General features: G+C 50.3%; 1 protein-coding gene across 1 annotated transcript in view; it reads right to left on the bottom strand.

Annotated features, from left to right (window-relative positions):
• The window catches only part of AGAP3 (ArfGAP with GTPase domain, ankyrin repeat and PH domain 3), a 148,465-nt gene that overhangs the window by 127,781 nt on the left and 363 nt on the right, over positions 1-20,321 (bottom strand). The gene's annotated exons all lie outside the window — the stretch shown is intronic.

Raw genomic sequence — 20,321 nt, 5'->3', positions numbered from 1 at the left:
GGACCACCTTTCTGAAAGCAGGTATCCATATTTCTGCGTAAGGGCAGGTTTGCGTCTCCCCTCGCAGTCCAGGCAGACAAACACGCACACCGTACTTCGGAGCAGCAATCATGGGAACGAAGCAAGGGCCTGCAGCTCCAAAGGACCAGAGCGCTCACCACCTCAGCCTTACGTCTTAATCACAAGATCGTTCTATTTCCATGGAAACAGCAGAATTAGAGTTTAAAGACAATTACCAACATCAGGTATTTAACTATTAAACCTGTCAGCTCTCCCGTCTCCAACACCAGGAAAGGAGACACTGCTTCCCCACACCACCGCCCCGCTGCAGCCCTGCCGAAGGCTGCGCGGTGGCAACATGGCCAAGCCACTCTCTGGCCCCACCACCGTGTCTGGCCATGCCCAGGCAGCTCCAGCAAGGGCAGGACCATCCCATCAGTATTTACTCTTGCTTCACTTACCAGTCAATTAGGCTTCCAGAGAGCTTACCCTGCATCAGTACATTAGGAGATGGAAGTTCCTGACTGATGGTGGTTGAATCCAGTGCTTGCTTGTATGTCGGCAACTGATCTTGGACAACATACAGCAACCCTGCTGACCAAGGCTTCCCTGATGCTTCAGCTTTCTGTACTTGTGAGTCATTCAGCGAGTTACTGGATGGCTTCAGGCACTAACATGAGTATCAGCCAGCACAAAAAGAGGCTAATGCCTCCTCTTTCGCCTGACACAGCAAAGCACTACAATTGTTATGGTCAACCTGAAGAAAGAGCGGTGCAGAGCCAAGGTGCTAATTACTATCGCTAGCAGAGGGTTACCCTGTGCAACCCTACTGTCGTCACTCCACCTTGCAGCCACAAGCCTTTCTTGAAACCAAAGCTGAGAAGGACCCAGGCAGCATCACAAGCCTTCTGAAACAAGTATCTTGGGTTTGCAAAACACAACAATGCAAGCTACGATACTGGTAGCATTATCAAGGCTGTTGAGCTAGATCAGGAGAGCTACCTGCACCCAGGAAGCACTCAGGTAACATGAAGGCATCTCCCATGAGAAGAGCAGAGCTGCCCCTCTGTCTTCTGCCCAGCCAGGGGTCCACTTCAAGGGGTCACCGCTGCAAAATCCCCTCTTGGTGCTCTGATGCCTTGGCATCGCTCTGGTCAGCATGACCATTAGCAAACAGGTCCAGGGAGTCTTGCACAAGCCTCTCTCCTCCTGGCCATTACATCTGAGTCCAAGGACCAAAATTGCTCAGTTCAGCCCTGATCACGTGCCGCCACACACACAAACAGGCAGACAGTGGGTAATAGATGCTAATGGAGAGTAACTTTCCATAGCACATGCTATCTGCTGCCTTGCCAATGCCTGGAAGGCACTGGAAACCTGGCCATGAGCCAAATTCCTGCCATGATTATAACCACACTCCTTAAGCCCTTCCTACTGGGTCAGGACAGCAGTGTCCCAACCTCTAGGAAAGCAACTTCTCACCCACAGAAATCCTAACCCTGTTCCAAGACAGAGAGCTCAGAATTGGAGAAGACGCAGGGAAGTCATCTTCTACGGCAGAGTCTGTGGGACATGGCAAGCCCAACCTGCTCCAGCGAGAGCTCACATGGAGCCATCTCCACCCTCGTGCTGGGAAAGCTCCATATCAAGACACATAAGCATGGCTGAAAAATACATCTACAGCTGATCTACCATGAAAGCCGGGTGTGCTTTAGGCCAGGCTCTCCTTCAGCCTCTGGAGAGAACTCCCTGGGGTACAGTTACAGATGCCTGCCAGCCTAAGACTACCTGTAAGGACAAATACGGCAATGGGAAGAGCCTCTCTGACCTCCGGTCCATGTCTGCTGCTCCCCACATGCAGCCCTTGAGCATCCTGCACCCTGCAGTCACCCGAGCTCCTTGTGTCGTACGGGAGGCCCAGCCTGCTTCTCCGCAAAGCCATCACACGTGGGACGGGGGTGCTGATGTGGAGGAGACATGCTGTCAGGACACTCGGCAAGATCGCATCTACACCCGGGGGTCCCCCCGCGCATACGCTGTCTCCTCCCCACCCCAAGGCTTCAGCAGCCAAGCTGCCGGGCTGCCTCGGCGTACGGTTCCTCGCTCCCTTTGTGCCGCTTTGCTCTCCCGCCTGCAGCCTGCCCGTCCTCCTCTCTCCCCCTCATCTGGACAGCCGGGGCTGACACCCCCTCGGTTGGCAGAGGGGAGCAGGCGGCGGGTGCCTCTGCCTGGCAGCGGCAGTGAGTCAGGCGCAGGCAGCACGGCACGTGGGAGTCTGCCGGCTGAGTCACCCAGTGCGGAGACGGGCTGACTCACCCTCAGACACAGCGCTGCGGGATGGATGGATGCCGGCCGGCAGATGCTGTCACTGCAGCTCCAGGTGCAGGCTTCCTCCTCGCAGAGCTGTGCCCTTCTGCTGCCAGCGGTTCCCCGAGGGCCACAGCGCCGGGCAGAATGCTGAACCGGCAGCGGCGTGGGCAGGAGGGCTCCTGGGCCACCAGCGGTGCTCTAGGGACCGCTGACCGGAGGGCCCTGCCTGTTCCCAGACACGCGCCAGCGTCCCCGCAGACCAGGGCACGCCGCCCACCCTGCGCCCCACGCACCTCCCCGCCACCCACCCGCTCCTCGGCCTCCATGCACGCTGCATGGGGCATCCCGACGGCCAGGCTGTGCCAGCAGCGCGGCCTGTCCATGGCATCTTCCCCGGCCCAGGTGGCTGGCAGTGCCAGGGCACGGGGATGTGCCCCTCGAGGCGGGGTGACTGGGGGGACCTCACCTGCCTGGTCCCTCTGACCACCGTCGCACTCTTTGGCTAGAGGAAACTGTCCACCACCCACTTCAGCAGTACAGGAACCCAAAATCTCATTAACTGTGCATTTATTTTAGTGTGCCACCTAAATCCAGCACCCGCCGCTGCGGTTTGGGACCAGCGCAATTAGCTCAAGGAGAGGAGGGGACATGGGGCTGGGGTCAGCGCTGCCGAGGAGGCCGGTGGACCCGGCGCTGCTGGCAACGGGACAGCCCCAGGCACACAGATAGCCTGAGACAACAGGGAGAGCAGCGGCATGATGCATGTCTCAAAAAGAGAAGAGGGCACCAGGGTGCAGCGGCGGGGGCTTCGCTCACCGACACAGCCCCAGTCAAACCGCATGAAGGAGGAAGGGGGATAGCGACGACCCCTTCCTACACCCATCACCAGCGGTGGGACCGAGGCTGTGGGCGCAAGAACAGCTTCTTCCCAGAGAATAGACGGCAGCAGCGGATGCAGCCGGCTTTCTGAAGGCTGCCAGGCACTGCCCAGGACCGAGGGGCCATTGGAAGCAGAGCCCACACAGCTTGCAGTTTCAGCTCCAGCGCAGCTCACGGCTGCAAACTCTGAGCCCGCTGGACCTTCACAGGGGCTGCCAAAGCCAGAACCCGGCCAGGGTCTCTTGCAGACCACCCCACCAACCAGGACAGGCAGGAGCTGGTCTTCAGCTCTGCAGGCACCTCTGTCTGGGCAACGTGCCCGACAGCAGGACTCCAACCAAGGCTGCCTTCCAGCGAGCTCTCTTCACGGAGAGACACCTTCACCAGGACGGGAGCCCGTGGGTGCTCAGGGGTCCCTACCCACCCGGCAGCAACCTCCACCGGCAACAGCTCGGCAGCAGCGTGCGCACCTCCTGCAGCAAGCAACCGGCTGCTCTTTTCTGGTCATCTTGGATAATGAAAGCACTCGTGGGAAAATTTTACAGAGAAAATGGGGTTTGGCATGCTTTGTCTGAAGGGGTACACGGCTTTATTTGGTTTTTCATTTGTCTGGGCTTTTTGTTGTTGTTTAGGTTTTTTACATTTTCATGACAATTTATCAGAGAGCCAAAAAGCCAATACTCTATAAAAAAAATAAAGACGACAATTTGGCTAAAAGACCTGAACTAGCTTAGAGGCTAGTAATGTCCAAAATACCCAAAAAAGGGTAAGAAGTGGGAAGAAAGAAGAGGAAGCAGATGTCAACAAGATCTTGAACACAGGAAGTATCAAAAATTGGTATAGGAAGCTGAAGACTTCAGGAAAAAAAGTTTTTCAACAATGCTAAGTACAACAGGAAGCAGCTTTGCAAAATACGGTACCTCCACGCAGCTCCTGCGGGACAGACACAGCAGAAAATCTCTGCAGCAGATACCAGAGAGTAGAAGTGGTCTGTCAGTCCTCACACCAATGCCATTAAAGGAGCAGACTGAAATACTTGTAAAGAGTAAACACAAAATATAAAGACAAATGCATAATTTCAAAACCATTAGCAAAAACAACAACAAAAAAGCCATTAAAAAATATAATTTTAAATTAAAAGGCCCAAACAACTTGAATGTAATGGTCTTAGAAAGAGCAAGTTCACAGAAAGGGTCACTTTTCTGCTTATGATAATTTTCAATAAATATTGACATAATGGTGATATTCAAGAGCAACTGAAACAGAATGAAGTTACCTCAGTATCCAGAAAAGAGCACACAGACTCCCCCAAGTAACCATCAGCTATCTGGCTTGACATCAATCCCCCACAAAGTAAGGAGAAGGATTAAATGGAACTGATTTTTTTCAAAACAGAAATTCAAGTTACAGATCCGATTTCATCTTCCAGGTGTTTAAAGCGTTGCTGATAAAGATAATTCTGTCTATATTTTCATGAAAATGTGACTTACTACCATACAATATTCCTATTATAAATTAACCCTTTGCAAAGTCATTAATGATAAATGCAGTAAGAACTGGCTGAATGACTAGTCTCAAAAAACAGCCAGGGAGACTTCATGCTAATGGATAAGAGGATATCTAGTGACACTCTGGAGCCATCCTAGTGATGAGGGGAAGCTCCAGATGACTGGGAAAATGTTCTTGCTATGACCATCTCTAGTATACCCAAGGTGGCAAATGCCAGAAACGCCCGGACAGCCAGCTCCACCCCAGCACCCCCCCACCAACACATGAGGAACAAGCGGGTAACCAGGAACCATCGGTATGGATTTACCACCGCAGATCATTTACGATCGATCTGACTGCCTCACAAAACGGGTGGGCTGAGGAAACGCATGCTGGACAACCAGAGTAAGGATGGGCAGAAACTGCCTGCACTGAGGGCAGCAATCAACGGCTCAATAACCAGCTGTCAGCCAGTAATAGGCAGAGCAGCCCGTGGGTCAATACTGGGCTGATACCAGGCCATACCTTCATCGAACACCCATGTAATGGCAGAGTGCACCCCCAGCAATCTGCAAATAACGCTAACCCAGGAGGGGGCAGGTGGGTATGCTGAACAAGAGCTTTAATGCGCAAGTTCCATGATAAACTTGGACTGGGTGATGGGAAACCTCATGAAGCTCAGCATGGAGACATGCAGATGTCTGTGTTTGGGGCAGAAGGACTGCCGTGCAGCAGTGCCGGCTGGGAAGCTGCTGCCAGAGAAGAGCCTGGGGTCAAGGCGCATGCCAGGTTGAGTAAGAGCCAACAGCACGTGCCCACAGCGAGGAAGGCAGACTGCATCCCGGTCACATCAGGAGAAGCACGGTCAGCAGACTGAGGGAGTCCATCTTGTCTCTACTCAACACTGGTGAGGCTACACCAGTTTGGGGCTCCTCAGTTCAAGAGGGATGTTGAAAAACTGGTGAGGGTCCAACAGACGTAAATCAAGCCCCTCACTGCTTGGTAGACATGGTGACACTGAGGAGATGGGCTTCCTCAACCTAGCAAAGGGGAGTCAAAGGGGCAATCTAATAGTGGCCTTCAGCTACACGAAAGATACAGCTGAACCTTTCTAGAACAGCAACAGCAGACAGTGCAACAAGGGATACAAGCCACATGTCATGGCTTTGGACCACAAAGGCTAAATATTAGAAAAACTTCTCCACTAAGGGAGCAGCACCTGCAGAGACATGGTATAATTTCCATTCTGAAGAGCCTTCTAGACCCAGCCAGAGAAAGTCACAGCCGACCAATCTAGTGTTGGTGAGAGTCTGACTTTGAGCAGGCTGGACCAGAGATTTCCAGAGACCCAAACAACACTTCTCAGATGGTACGAACGAATCGGTACCAGACCTGATGCTATTCAATGCCTTCTCTATGTGACGCAATAATTCAAGTAAAAGTAAGATCATGGTTGAAAAACATCTGGTTGATGCTGTAACTTGGAGAATTGGAATAGGATGTGATCGAGTGATCCACATCACTTTGCGAGCTGAGCCCATTCAGCTAAAGCACCTTTATGTACTGCCCAGCGCAAGGTGTTTTGTCCAAGGGTTACCAGCCATCCCCATAGGATGGGGGCTCAAATCCTGGGAAAGGTTGAAAGGTTCGAGAAGATGAGCAGTTCATCATTAGTCCTCAATGCATTGCTGAAACAAAAGAGCTAAATGATCCTCAGATACTTAAAAAGAACAATCAATAGAGAAAGGAGATGGATTTACAGTAAATGTAGCTGTGGCTGAGTCAAATAACAGCATGTTGCCTATAGTCTGACTTTTCTTATTTTAAGAACATTGGGTAATGAAGAGCCATAAAAATTCTTTGAAGGCCACAATAAATGAACTCACAAAGAGACATTTAACGAGCATTATGCAATTAACTTTCCAAAAAGAACAAGAGAAAATTGATTATAAAGTAAAAGTAAACTTTTCAGGGAATAACGTTCAGGTAACAAAGTTTTATTTAGTCCGATCTAAAGTAAAAAAAATGCAACTTTAAACCAGATGAATGCAAATTAGAAAGTAAATGCTAACTGCTAGTAGCTAGAGGAATTAACAACTGAAACAACCAACCGAAGGAAACAGTGGATTGGGCACCATTGCAACATGTTGCCCAGAGAGGGTGTGAAACCCCCATCCCCAGAGGTTTTCAACACCTTTTCAGCTGGACAAAGCCCTTTGCAACCTGCTTGGCTGGCAATGCCGACCTCATGTTGAGCAGGACTGCTTGTTGCACTAGTGACCTCCCAAGGTCCCTTCCAACAGGGACGGGTCTGCCATTCTCCGCCTCTTAATGTTTTTCATTCCAATCTACATGTTTGTCCAGGAAATGCTTCAGTCAAACAATTTATTAAGCTAAATAGCGGGGTAATAATGCGAGTTTTATTAGCTCACAATACACGGCAAAATTATTGAACAGACACTCCAGTATTGAATTCTGTGTTTAAAAAACAAAACCCACAAAACCCAGTTGACTGAGCTCAACACACTTTTAGGCATTTTCTCCTTGCAAGAGGAATATACTTTAGTCTCACCCCTCTCACGCTCTCAGCCCTCACCTCTCACCATCACAATTTCCTCATGCTCTTCCATCGCAAGCTCACTGAACATCTCATTGCAGCCACGTTGCACAATCCTCTCTCCAACAACCCACTTTCAAGCCTGGGCTCCTGAGCAGAAGGCGTTGGGCAGATTCTCCCACACCCATTTCTTACTTGCACCAGGCCACATGCCATCTTGTCCTCCAGTTTTATCTTAGACTCTCTCCAACCTAATCTCCATGTCTTACAGTCTACCAAAGTATCCTTCACCAAATCCTCTGAAGAAAGCTGTCAGGAGGAGGCAGAGCAGAAAAAAGACTGTCCACAAGTTCTCATGAGGTATCGGAGGAAGGACAGCAAACTATAAACAAGAGACTCCACCAAGGCAGACATTACTAAACTCCATAGGCAAGATCTTACTGGAGACAAATCCACAAGGGGGGGGGGGAAGATTACAGAAAGCTGGCAAGTCCTCAGAGCAACAGTACTAATGGCACAAACAGAAATTATCCCAGTGCAAAGCAGTAACAAGTGTGGTAGGATGGTAGGACACCAACTTGGCTAACTCACATGAGCTCCTCATTGGTCTCAGGCACAGGAAAGCACACATGTGGAAAGTGGAAATTAGGTCAGATTAATAAGGATAAATACAAAAGAGTGGCATCAGTACAACAGACTGAACTCCAAACAGCTACACAAAGAGTAAAAGGTGACTAGCAAAAACCAGCAAAGACAAGAAGCATTTCTCATGTACATTAGTGATCAATGTAACAACATATTGGTCTGTTACTCAGGGGACAGAAAAAGCAATTGAGAAAATTATACTGAGGACAAAGTGTTTTATGCCTTTTTGCATAAGTCTTCACTATAAACAGCAAAGAGGTGTCTAGCACAAAAAGTAGTGGCCAAAGAGTATACCTAAACTTTCAATAAAAAAATGCAATGTCAGATTTTGATTAAATTGACTCTGGAATATTTAATTGTCTGAGCAACCATGAAAGAGCTCAAGCCCTGAGAGCTCTCAGATGATGGAAGGCAACTGCACTGAAAGAGGGAAGAGTAGTGCCCACCTCTAAAAACAAACAGAGAAGCTAAGAACTCACAGATCACTCTGATTCAAAACATTAAAAAAAGCAACAGCAGCAACAACCTGTAAGTCCCTGCAAGACAAGGCAAGCATTAGTACATATGGACTTATTAGGAACAAATGGTGTCTAACCAACGTCAGTTCCTTCTGCAATAGGGTAACAGACCTTCAGCACAGCAGAGAAGCAGATATTAAGCATCATACATTAAGTAATGTTCCTGACTCTGTTTCACATGGTATTTTCAAAATTAATTTAAGGAAGGATAAACCTAGTACAGGCTCAGAACAATACTGATTTGATAACCGTTCTGAGAATATTTATCAAAGTTAACCATATAAATTGAAATTAATATCAACTTGGATTGGGCAAGGTTTCTCCTAGGTTCAGCTCTGTTCAATATTCTTATTAACCAACCAGATGATGGAAGAAAGTATGCTTATTAAAATTGCAGGTGGCATGAAACTAAGAGTAACTGCAAGGATTAGAATCCTAAATGGCTTTGTCAAATTTGTCTAAAAAGGATTAAATTCCAGAGGGGCAGTTGTGTGGGTCTGCACTTACACAGCATTAATTGTTTGCCCAAGAACATGGCAGAGAGCTGTAGAATAGTTAGCAACTCTTCAGAAAAGGATCTGGGAGTCAAAGCAGATCACAAAACCAACAGTAGTCAGCAATACCGTATTTCTAAGAAAAGGCAACCACTGTGTTGAATCATATGAACAGAGACAAGCCTGCAGAAGTCCTGCTTTGTGCTTTTCTTCCAGCACTGGCTCAGTGCTGCATCCAGCCTTGGGTACCACTTTTCAAGGGGGACGTGATCAAGGGGAGAGAGTCCAGAGGAGCATGAAGATGAACAGAGGACCAGAAAATGTCATGGACAAAGAGCTGAAGTTATTAAGCCTGAAGAAGAGGATTCTGCCACAGTTTTCAAGTATGGAAAGAGGCTGCTGCAAAAAGGAAGGGAACGATCTGTTCCCTTTGTCCTCAATAAGTGGCTGAAATTGGGAGCAAAAAAGATTCAGGTTAAACTTTCTAAGGAAAAAGACAGTTAAACACTGGAAGAGATTTCACAGAATCCTAGAATAGTTTGGGTTGGAAGGGACCTTCAAAGATCATCCAGTCCAACCCTCCTGCCATGGGCAGGGATATCTTTCACTATATCAGGTTGCTCAAAGCACCATCCAACCTGGCCTTGAACACTTCCAGGGATGGGACATCCACAGCCTCTCTGGACAACCTGTTCCAGTGCCTCACCACCCTCATTGTACAACATTTCTTCCTTACGTCCAATCTAAACCTACTGTCTTTCCGTTTAAAACTGTTGTCCCTTGTCCTGTCACTACAGGCCCTGGTAAAAAAGTCTCTCCCCATCTTTCCTGTAGGCCCCCTTTAAGTACTGAAAGGCCACAATAAGGTCTCCCTGGAGCCTTCTCTTCTCCAGGCTGAACAACCCCAACTCTCTCATCTTTTCTTCACAGGAGAGGTGTTCCAGCCCTCTGATCATCTTTGTGGCCTCCTCTGGACCCACTCCAACAGGTCCATGTCTGTCTTGCACTGTGGACCCCACAGCTGGACACAGTGCTCCAGGTGGGGTCTCAGGAGAGCAGAGCAGAGGGGCACAATCCCTTCCCTCAACCTGCTGGCCACACTGCTTTGGATGCAGCCCAGGATACAATCGGCTTTCTGGGCTGCAAGCATACATTACCAGCTCATGTCTAATTTTTCATCTACCAGTATCCCCAAGTCCTCCGCGGAGCTGCTCTCAATCCATTCATCCCCCACTCTGCACTGGTACTGGTGATTGCCTTGACCCATGTGCAGGACCTTGCACTTGGCCTTGTTGAACTCCATGAGGTTCACAGGGGGCCCACCTCTCAAGCCTGTCAGGGTCCCTCTGGATGGCATCCCTTCCCTCCAGCCTATCAACTGCACCACTCAGCTTGATGTCATCTGCAAACTTAGTGGGATTGAGTGCACCCTCAACATCTGTGTCATTAATAAAGATATTAAATAGTATTGGTCCCAGTGGGACACCACTCGTTACTGGTTCCTATTTGGACATTGAGCTGTTGACTGTAACTCTTTGGATGCAGCCACCCAGCCAATTCCTTACCTACCTAATAGTCCATTCATCAAATCCATCTCTCTCCAGTCTCCTGGGAAGGCTTCAGATGTACTGTCACTGACAGTCTTTTAAAAGCTGGTTAGACAAACATTTCTCAGGAAGGACAGACATCTTGACCCTAGGCAGGAAGGTCAGTAAATGATGTCCCATTGCCCTTTCCCATCTCACCGGGGGATTGCACAAGGTTGTTCCTGCCTCACATGCAGATTCTGGGCTCTTCTGGATGCTGCCAGCTACTTCTTCAGGAACCTAACTGGCCACGACACCCTGTCCCTGTTGGTCCCAGCAGTTCTTTTATTCTCTTGGTTCTCCTGCTAGTTCTCTACTGGTTCTTTCACCAGCCTCAAAAAGATTGTCCTCACCCCTCACCTTCAGTTGTCCTATGTTTTTCATGCGTCTCATGTGGCTCTGCCCATAGCACTTTCTTTTCTCCCTTCATGCTTCTTCTAGCTAGCCTCATGTTTTAATTTAATACCATCTCTCAGCTCTATGTTGATGATTCATAGTTCTGCCTTTCTATTCCTGGACTGTCTACTGTCCAAAATGAAGTCTCAGCTTATTTTCCCCTCCAGCATTTCAAGTGTGTACCCACAAGCCCAAGCTCAACATGATTAAAGAGAGCTGTTACTAATCCCAGCTTTGTCCCCTCTTACCCCAAGCCCTTGCTGCTCGATGCCTGGGGACATCCCTTAGATCCTGTCTGAGAGTTGAGGACACAATTCAGACAGGGAACTGAGTTCACGGACCTAACTCTCCTCTTCTCTCCACAGCCTTGTTGCCCCTAAAGCCCTACAGAGCTACACAAGTTATAGTCCCTGAAATACAGCCTTTATCACCTGGCCACACAGTCAAAGACCCCAGGCTTCCACTCTACATCAATCACTATTGCACCCTTCCCCCCAAAATTGTCTACAACACGTAAAATCATGCCTCATCCATATTCAGTCAGAATGCTGCTGCTAAAATTATTTTCTTAACCTCTCTTTCTTAAGCAGGCCAACCCTCCCTTTGAATCCCCCCTCCGGGTCCTCCTCTTCTGTCACATCAACTGCAAGCTGCTTGTCTTCACCCTCCCAAACTACTCATACATTAACAACTATCCTTCCTTTGCTGCTGAAGAGCTGACTGTTCTCCCTCCCAAACTATGACAGCAATCTCCACTTCCCAGCTGCTAAATTTCAAGCAAACACCTCTCTATTTTCTCCCATTTGTACTTCATGTTTGAAAAAGAGCTCTCTGTAAACAACCTGAAATCCGCTTTATTACCCTTTTTCAAATTGCTCCTTAAAGCTCTCCTGTGCCTCTGTACTCACCAGAAACATCAAAAACAACACAGGTTAGATGACTGCCATAAGACCATGCCCACAATGCAGGCCATGCTGTCCCACTGTCTCTGTGCGCTCCCCACTTCGTCATCCGCATCTGCCCCTCATTTTTAAATAAACTACAAGACCTCTGTGGCAAGGTTCTCTTCGTCCTGTGTTCTCACAGCATCTTCTGCAGGAGGAACCTGATCAGATAAGGCTCCAGGGTGTGACTGTAATGAAAAAAACAGTAACAGAAGCAGCAGACTCAGGCCTAACCGTTCCCACACAGAAGAGCCATAGTGCTTTCAACTCTGCAGCACCCATCACCCGCCGGAGACAGCACCAGCCCCGGCCACCCGTCTGCCAGCCAGCAGCCCTGCTTCGTTCATGGATTTGCACTCCATTCGCCCCCGTTCACTCATCTGGAGACTGGGGAAGGGACATGCACTTGCTAGAGGCTGATCTGAAGGTCAAAAAACCCTTCCATTAAGCACAGGAGTCACTGCTGGGCTAAATATCAAAAGCTGTCCAAAAAACAACAGCAGGAGGCAAGTGAGCGACAAACATGCTATAGGGAGCAAGTGTCAGGGGCTGACAGCCCCTGTTATCCATTGCAGCAAGTTGAGACAAGAGATGACTAATCCGAAGCCGGTGGCTCCCAACCCTCCAGGACTACAGCATCAGCACGACAGGACCGGGATTTCAGACGCAGCATCCAGCAACCAGTTAGCTGTAACTGAGGCACAGTGCCCTTGATGACTGAGTGGATTTCATCACCACACAGATCACATGGAAGGAACAAGATCTCACACATAACCCCGGGCAAGAACTTCCAGAGTGACTCACACAAGCCAGAGGTTCCAGTGCTGAGATGCAGCCCCACGGCAGCGAGCCACTGAGGACAGATGTAAACGTCCCTTTCCGTCCATGTGGCACGAGCTGAGTCGCTCTGCTCTGTCTAGATATCTATTTCCTTTGGGATTTGTAGGAATTCCGAAGCAGCAAGGGTTTACCAGGTTTGGTCGAAACTGGACAGCAGGTCTGAAAGTTACTGGGGCAGAAGAGGCAAGCAGACACAGAAGGACACGCCTTAATCATACAAACCTCCTTTCAGTAGGGAAGCAGGCTAAAATTATCTTGATTTTTAGCCTTCCTGCCTCAGAAGACTCCTTGCTCTCACTACAAAACACTCCAGAAAATCCATCTGAAGAGGCACAGCCCAGCTTCAGTGCTGCTAGTGATGCTCCAAGCATTGCAGGAGGAGGTAGAAGGAAATTAAGACCACAGTTGCCTTTTTCATGCAGGACACTGTAGGCAGAAATAAAACTGACGTGATTTGTTCACTCCATGCAGCTGCTATACAGGAGACTCTGGCTCGCAGAAGGTCCTGGAGGAGGGTTTAAAAAAATCAGACACCAAAGTAGGAAGGTGGGATCATGAAGAGAAAAGGACTCCTTCTGCCCAGGGAGGGATGCAATAGAAGCATGATGGTATTACTGAGGTGCTCGTCAAGCTTAAAAGCTCTGATCATAGGCACGTTGCTGGGGCAGCTCTTGTATCCCTCAATTTCTAGCAGTTAGGCTTTTGTTTCAGCCCATTGCTGCTTCTTTGAACTCACAGCTATTGCCCACACCCCTCTCCCATTCAGGGCCAGCTAAGAGAGTGACTTGGATTTCAGCTCAAGGGCTGCCACCCCATCGCCCAGGGGCACCAGGAACACCCAGTCTTCCCCAGGGTCGTCTTCTGATGAGGAGAAAAGGTGGGACCCATTTCATGTCAGCCAGCCCATCTGGAAACACAGTTTAAGGTCCAGATCAGACATAATCTAAACCTAGTTTGGCCATCCAAATTAACCAAAAGTCCTGTCACCATCTTTGAACAGCCAGCCTGGATGCACAAACGCCTTTAATCCTCATCTTGGTGAAACTCCAGAGGAGGCAAGAGCCCAGCGCTGCCCAAGACTTGAAGGTCTCTGCGCAGAAATCGGACACGCTCCGTCAGTTAGCTATTCACAGAGCAATTGCCAAAAACTAACCACACTCAAGTTTCTCCTACTGGGTCTTCACCAAACAAAGCCACGGCCACTCCAGCCCAAGCACAGAAGGAAAGAGCAAGCGACAATCCCGGCCACAAAGTGAGGTCTTGCCCTACACCAAACGCAGAGGCAGCTCCTGGGGACAGGGTCCCCGCAGCCATCCCTATTCCAACAGAGGACCGGGCAGCTGCCCGTCAGCAGGACATCGCTGCTTGGAGCACTGGTCGGGTGCAGGACTGTCCCTGAACAAGCAAAAGACTCTGTGCAAGCAAACTGCAAAACTGCCTGCTGGGACAACTGATGAGAGCTACGAGTTTATGTTGGGTCAAGGAAGACTGAACAAGCCAAGGGAAGAGAGCCACCAAGGACTAAACAACACACAGAAACCACACCGAGCTCAGGAAGACCTGCCGACGTCTGGCAAAACACTTGGAGAAAGCATCCCTTAAACAGGCACTGGTTCCCACACTCCTCCCCAGGCATTTGACTTGTGCTGCTGTCATGGTCAGGATATTTAGCAAACAGACCTTTGCTGTAAGCTGTCTCACACAAGCTCAGAATCAGCAAAATATAGGTCCATTTTGCCTTCCCCCCCAGCCCTGACTATGCATTACTGCCTCCTCGCCTGTGCCCACACTCGCATTCATACAGTCGCACCATGCGCCCGGTGAGCAACTGAAAACTGGTCCAACCAAGCCCCAGTGCAAAGCTCGGTTTCTACCAGAGCAGTTCCCTGATCCAGCTCACCATGAGCAACCCATGCTGGCAAAAGGGAGGGCAAGGAAGGAGCTGCCAGGTGGGAAGAGTTGCATTGCCCCTTCTAGCAGCAACCGCCCTTGTGTCAGATTGAGGTAGTTGTGAAACCGCAGCCACAGAATTCTCCAATGCTCTCACTGAGACCACATCCAAATCCCATTCTCTCCCTGCGGCATACCTCGATGTCCTCATCTTTTCCTCTTTATCCACAATGTCAGAGTTCTTGCCCCCGCAGCACCAGAAACCTTCCCTTCCCTCACCATGGCACCTGCAACTTCATCCTTCTCAGTCTTCAGCTGTCAAGACTATCCGCCAGTCTTCCTGCTCCAGCTTCATCATCTCCCCCAACTCCTGTCAATCACAGCATCAAGCAGCTTCTTTTTTTGATTTTCCGACTCTTCCACAAGACTTTGTTCTTGAGTTGTAAGCTCTACGAGGTAAGAGCTGCATCTGGCAAAGGTGGCTCCAGATGATTGGGGCCACAATATAAAACTTCATAAAAACAGTGGATGTATTTGTCCAAGCAGGCTATGGGCCTCCTCCAGCCGTGTTTCTGCTCTGCCCATCACTCTCTCGGGGCCAAGGTCTCCCCTAGCACCAGGACCTGCTCCGGGACTCTCCCCATGCACATATTTCTGCTTGTGCCACTCACGCCAGGCATCGACTCTGGGAGATGCTGAGCAGCACCAGTGCTGCCGACCCCTCGCCAGGCAAGGACACACGCTGTGTTAGGGGACCCAAGGCTTCTCCTTGCCAGCACGTAAGGCAGGCAGCTCAAAAAGTGCTTCCAAGTACCCTCAGGAGTCTCTCCTAGGAGTCCTTGCCCTGAGACCCCAGCACCCCTCATCCAAACAAAACAAAGCCTGTGATCAGAACATTTGCCCAATCTCTCATTTTTGTGTTTTTTTAACTGCCTTTGCACTTAATTTCGAGCAAAGCTTGAGGCTACAGTGACAGAGGAGTCCTGCCCCGATCCAGCATGCAGAAGGGGCAGCACGGCAGAAGACGCACAGCCCCCCGGGATGCCCGGCTCCAGCCCCGGGAGCAGAGAAGCACTGATGGCTCTGAGGTTTTCTGCTCTTGGAGGAGACGGAGCAGAGCTCCTCACACCACACCCCGCCACCGTTCCCTGTGGTTTCCAAGCCTTCGGGAACTTACAGGCACACATAAACAGGGCAATTCTGCAGAGGTCATGGAATTAGCAGGAAAAAGCTAGCTAAGCAGAACAGTCTCCTTCCCAAAGGGTGTAATTTACTTGAGGCTGATTCAGCTGAGCAAGGACATGCCGGCAAACCCTATGCGTGGCCTGGCAGCACGGGGCTCCCCAGAACCAAGGCAGGACACTGGGAGGACTCCAGTGAGCATCATTCTTGTCTTCCTCAAGAAGGTACTGCATCAATAGCAACTCCTGCCTCCGATTTTGCTTTGTGAATCAAAGTGACCTCATTAATTGGTACAAGCAGCTTTAAAAAAAAAATACCCAGTATCAAAGGACTACTTACTCTTAGAAAGAAATGCAAAAAAAAAAAATCCAGAACGTTGGAGATGCCTGTTGAAAAAAATTACACTAATTATGAACAGTGAGATGGCTAATAATGGAGAAAAACTCCTAAGGTAGCAAGGCCCTAGACTGTAACTGTATCTCAAAGATATGCCTTAACCAGATGCCTTAGATCTAGCTGATTGGGAAAAGGCTAAAATTCTGGGGTGAAAGTGTTCCTACCAAGTGACCCAACAGTCCATTCTGGTCTTAAACCCACCAAAACAGCTGGGACCTGGAGCAATGCAAAGCCAACATTCAAAGGCAACTCCTGCCCAGCAGAAGCCAGATGCAGAGCCACAGTTAACTGCCAGTCTGCTATCAGCAGATCATTCTCCAGGGCTTTTTTCATCCTGTGCTTCTGCCAGAGAAGCAACAGCTGAAAAATGTAGAGGAAAGCTTTTCCAAACTAATCTCACTTCTTAAAATGCAGAAAGGAACCAAATCGAGTTTAGAAGTGTGTTGGAGGGGTGTGAAAGGACAATAAATGGAAAAAACACACACTCCGGGTAAATCTCTGACTACCCTCATTCAAACAGAGAGATTCTTGCTCCTGCTATCTGGCCACCAACTCCTCTCACCATGGCTGACAACTTTCTCCAAGCTTTTCCTGAGAGCTGAGCCTTTAGGTGGGCTGCAAGACATGTGCACGACAGCTAAAGTCAAGAAAAAATTCCTATCATCTGACAAAAGCTCTGTTGAGGGATCTCACCTACTTCTCCTCACCTATCTTCCACCTCCTCCCTCCTGGCCTTTGTTACTTTATGCACACAGAAGACCTCAGTGTAACCATCTTCTCAGCCCCGCACTGTGATCATCCTCCCGCATCTCCACCTTCCCGGCTCACTCTCTCCTGTGTGTCCATGGATCCACGCTGGCTCCTGCTGCCCCATGTAACTCGCAGTCCCAGTCCTGCGCATCCCTCAGGTAATTCTCTGCACCATCGGCATCATTCTCTCTGCCTAGAACCCGCGTTTTGGTCACTTCTATGAAAGAAATTAAGTGCTGTGCAATTACTGTTCTAATTACAAATTCTATTAATATAATTCTGTATATAGTCTGTTCCAGACTAACACAGTTAGAGGTCACATTTATTACAAGCAGGGGTTGTACCAACCTCAGAACTAAAGTTGCGTATCATTTTGCTTTATGCACATATAAAATCTTTTACAGAGCTCAGCAGCTTGCAGCAGTCTCTGAAATTTGGCAAAGAAACAAGCCTGGGATGAGGGAAACGCTTTTTGCTAGCCCCCTGAAAATCTGTCCAAATTTGGCGGTTAGAAACTACTGAAAACCACCGGGTTCTGCCTATGATTCAGCTGACACTGGCCACCAGCCAAACCCACCGCCTTCCCCAGCCCTGGGTGCCCAACAGCCTTCTCTCCTGCCGCAGCCTCTAAGCGAAGCTCCAGCTACAAGGAGGAGACCAAAATAAAGCAGATTTCCCTTTCCTCCCGCAGCAACACTCAACAACACCTCCGTCCAGGCCCGGGAGAGGCTGACTGGCAAGCAGCCGCAGGCTCCGTCCGCACGCCTGTTTTGCCCGGTGTTTGACTCCAAGCTCTTCTCGTTCCTCCTTGGGAAAAGGCTCCTTCCCCTCAACCCGGCAGGGCTACCAGGGCTCTCGGCTGCAGCAGCCTACCCAACACCCACTCTATCTCCCTGCTTGGCAATGCTGTCTGCAGCATGAGCCACAAAACCACAAGGTTTCTAACACACTTTCTGCTAACGCCTCCCTCTCCTACCTGCCAACACTGCTCCAAAGGTGAAAACCTGCACAGAAGCGATGGCAACCCCAACTCTGGCCGGAGGGTGGATGGCTCGGGCACACCACTACCGCTGCGGAAAGGAACTGGCCCCTGCCTTTTTCCCTTTTAAAAATAAAGGAATTGCCTGCAGAAAAAGAATCTGGTAAGAGGACGTGAGCAAGTCTTGCAATATCCTGCACTCGATGTTAGGAAGTTGAATTTGGGATTTCACTGGCAACTTCCATAACAGATTTTAGGACCAGAAGCAGTCGTTACGGTCACACAGTCTGATCTTTGGATCCAGAACATAAACAAACCAAAAAATTAAAACCCTCTTCCAGCAATTTCTGTATCAAGCCCAAAACACACAGTTTAGAAGGATATTCCCTTCCAGACTCGGGCACTTCAAGAAACGATAACATCTCCAGCAAAACTCTTCCAGTGGTTAATTACCCCCACCATTAACCCAGTCTCTCACACACACCTGGTAACGTATTGCCTGTAACTGCACAATCACAGTGCACTTTTCACTAGGATCACGATTTAACCCTGTGCCTAGCAGGTAAGCGGGGAACGCAGCCAAGATAAGGAAATCTGTGGGATTCCTGCTCTGCCAAATCCACAGCTGGAAAGAAAGGAGGGAGGAGGCAGGGAAGGGCCAGAAGAGACAGGACAGGTCTGTGGCTGGAGCAGGCAAAGCCCCCAAGGAGACCTGGCCTCCAGCCCCGTCACACAGCCCTGCATGATGCCAAGCAAGGTCCGCCATGGCCACCCGCTAGTGTGCTGGTCACTCTTCACGCCTCATCTTTGGGTTAAACGAGACAGCTGCCATCCAGCTTTGGGAAGCCCTGACCGCTTGCAGCTGCGTGTGAAAGAATTTTGTTTTCACGCCTGCCTTTGAGCGGCAGGAGAAAACACGCACCACGAGTGACGTTGCTAAGAGACGCACCTAAACGCCAACGTGCTCCCCATCAGCTTACCCGTGCTCAAGTGGCGCAGGACGGGGCACGGGTGGGCAGCGGCAGGCGAGGACAGACAGCAGCTGGGGAGGGACGGACACACACACCCGACACCCAGGGGAGCGGCTCTACGTCCCCACCGTAGAGGGAGGGAGACGAGGTGCAAGGGGCAGGGACGCAGGGAGCGTGGGAGGGTTGGGCAGCCGCGCTCTGCCTGCAGAGGTGGCCCTATGAGCGACTCAGGAGTAACAGCCAGGTTTCCTACAGCACTATTTCAGTTGGCAGCTTCTCTGTCCCACAACACGGGAATCACAAGCAGGATCAGACCACGTCATCACAATTACCAGTCCCTCGGGTCTTCCACTGCAGCCGGCATCAGAGGCACAAACAAGGAAGAGCTGCAGGAGCCTCATGGGAACAGACGCATGACGGTCTTCCTCCACCAGGACCACCCCAACCTCCCCAGCCAGAGGCTGGCTGGAGCCCCGGTGCGCAGGGCTGAGGCACTGCCGTGGCCTGTGCCAGCCCTGGGCACTTCCACTGATCTCCAGGACAAATCCCTTCCCTCTTCACTTCATTAAATTCCATTAATTCAATGGCGTTCTGTGGCAGGAGACCTCACACAGCAGTCAGAGAAGTGGAAAAAAGCCTCCTCCTTTTATTGGTTTTACATTTGCCTGGTTCACGATCCCACTGAGCACCCTTTGTCCTTGCACCGCAAGACCGATGAAACAAATTCTGGAACTTACATTCCCTGACCATGCAATCTTTTAGACTTTTGTCACAGTCCCTCTTACTCTTCTTCTTTCCAAAGAAACCACCCCCAAAGACTGAAGCGGGACGCAGGCGCCTCAAGAAGAGCTCCAGGGAAGCCGTCCGGCCCAGACTGCCACCCCCGTGCAGCGTCACCTGCCGCAGAGGCTGGTACCGCGTGCTCCCTGCCTGCGCCCGCTCTCCAAAACCGGTCCCGCATGCCACCCGCAGCGACATTCCTGGCATTGAGTTAGCGGGAGCGGACCCAAGCACGCTGCCAAAATCGAGACGAAACAACAAAAACCACGGCAGGGAAACAGCAACACTCAACAAGCCACTGAGCCGAATCGGGATGCCTCGCACAGACCAAATGGCACCCGTGGCCCCAAGGCTTTCTCTGCTAAGGGGCAAAGCCCGGCTGCAAAAGCCTGAAGGTTTAGGATCACCAAAGCCAGCCAGAGGGACCATTTGGCCGGCCCATGGGCTGCCTAGCACCGGCCTCAGGGCAGAGCCGTGACTCCTTCCCCCTTCCCTCCTCCATCCCCTCGCTCGGCTCCAGCTCAGCCTTTCAGCTCCGAGTTCCTTGGGCCGGGACTGCAGTTTTCTGCATTTTTAATTTCAGCCGGCTTCGGCGCGTCACGCACCCCGCCGGATTTCGTTGCCCGCCGATGCCAAGGGCAGGTCCCCTCGCACGCAGAGCTCGGCTCCCCCGCCCGCGGCTCCCCGGTGGGGAGAGCGAAGGCGACCGTCCTCCC

This window comes from Haliaeetus leucocephalus, unplaced genomic scaffold, assembly GCF_000737465.1.
Source record: "Haliaeetus leucocephalus isolate CR32 unplaced genomic scaffold, Haliaeetus_leucocephalus-4.0 Scaffold0, whole genome shotgun sequence".
NCBI classification, from domain to species: domain Eukaryota; kingdom Metazoa; phylum Chordata; class Aves; order Accipitriformes; family Accipitridae; genus Haliaeetus; species Haliaeetus leucocephalus.
Note: the sequence above shows the minus strand (reverse complement) of the source record. Positions and strands in the feature narration are given on the sequence as shown.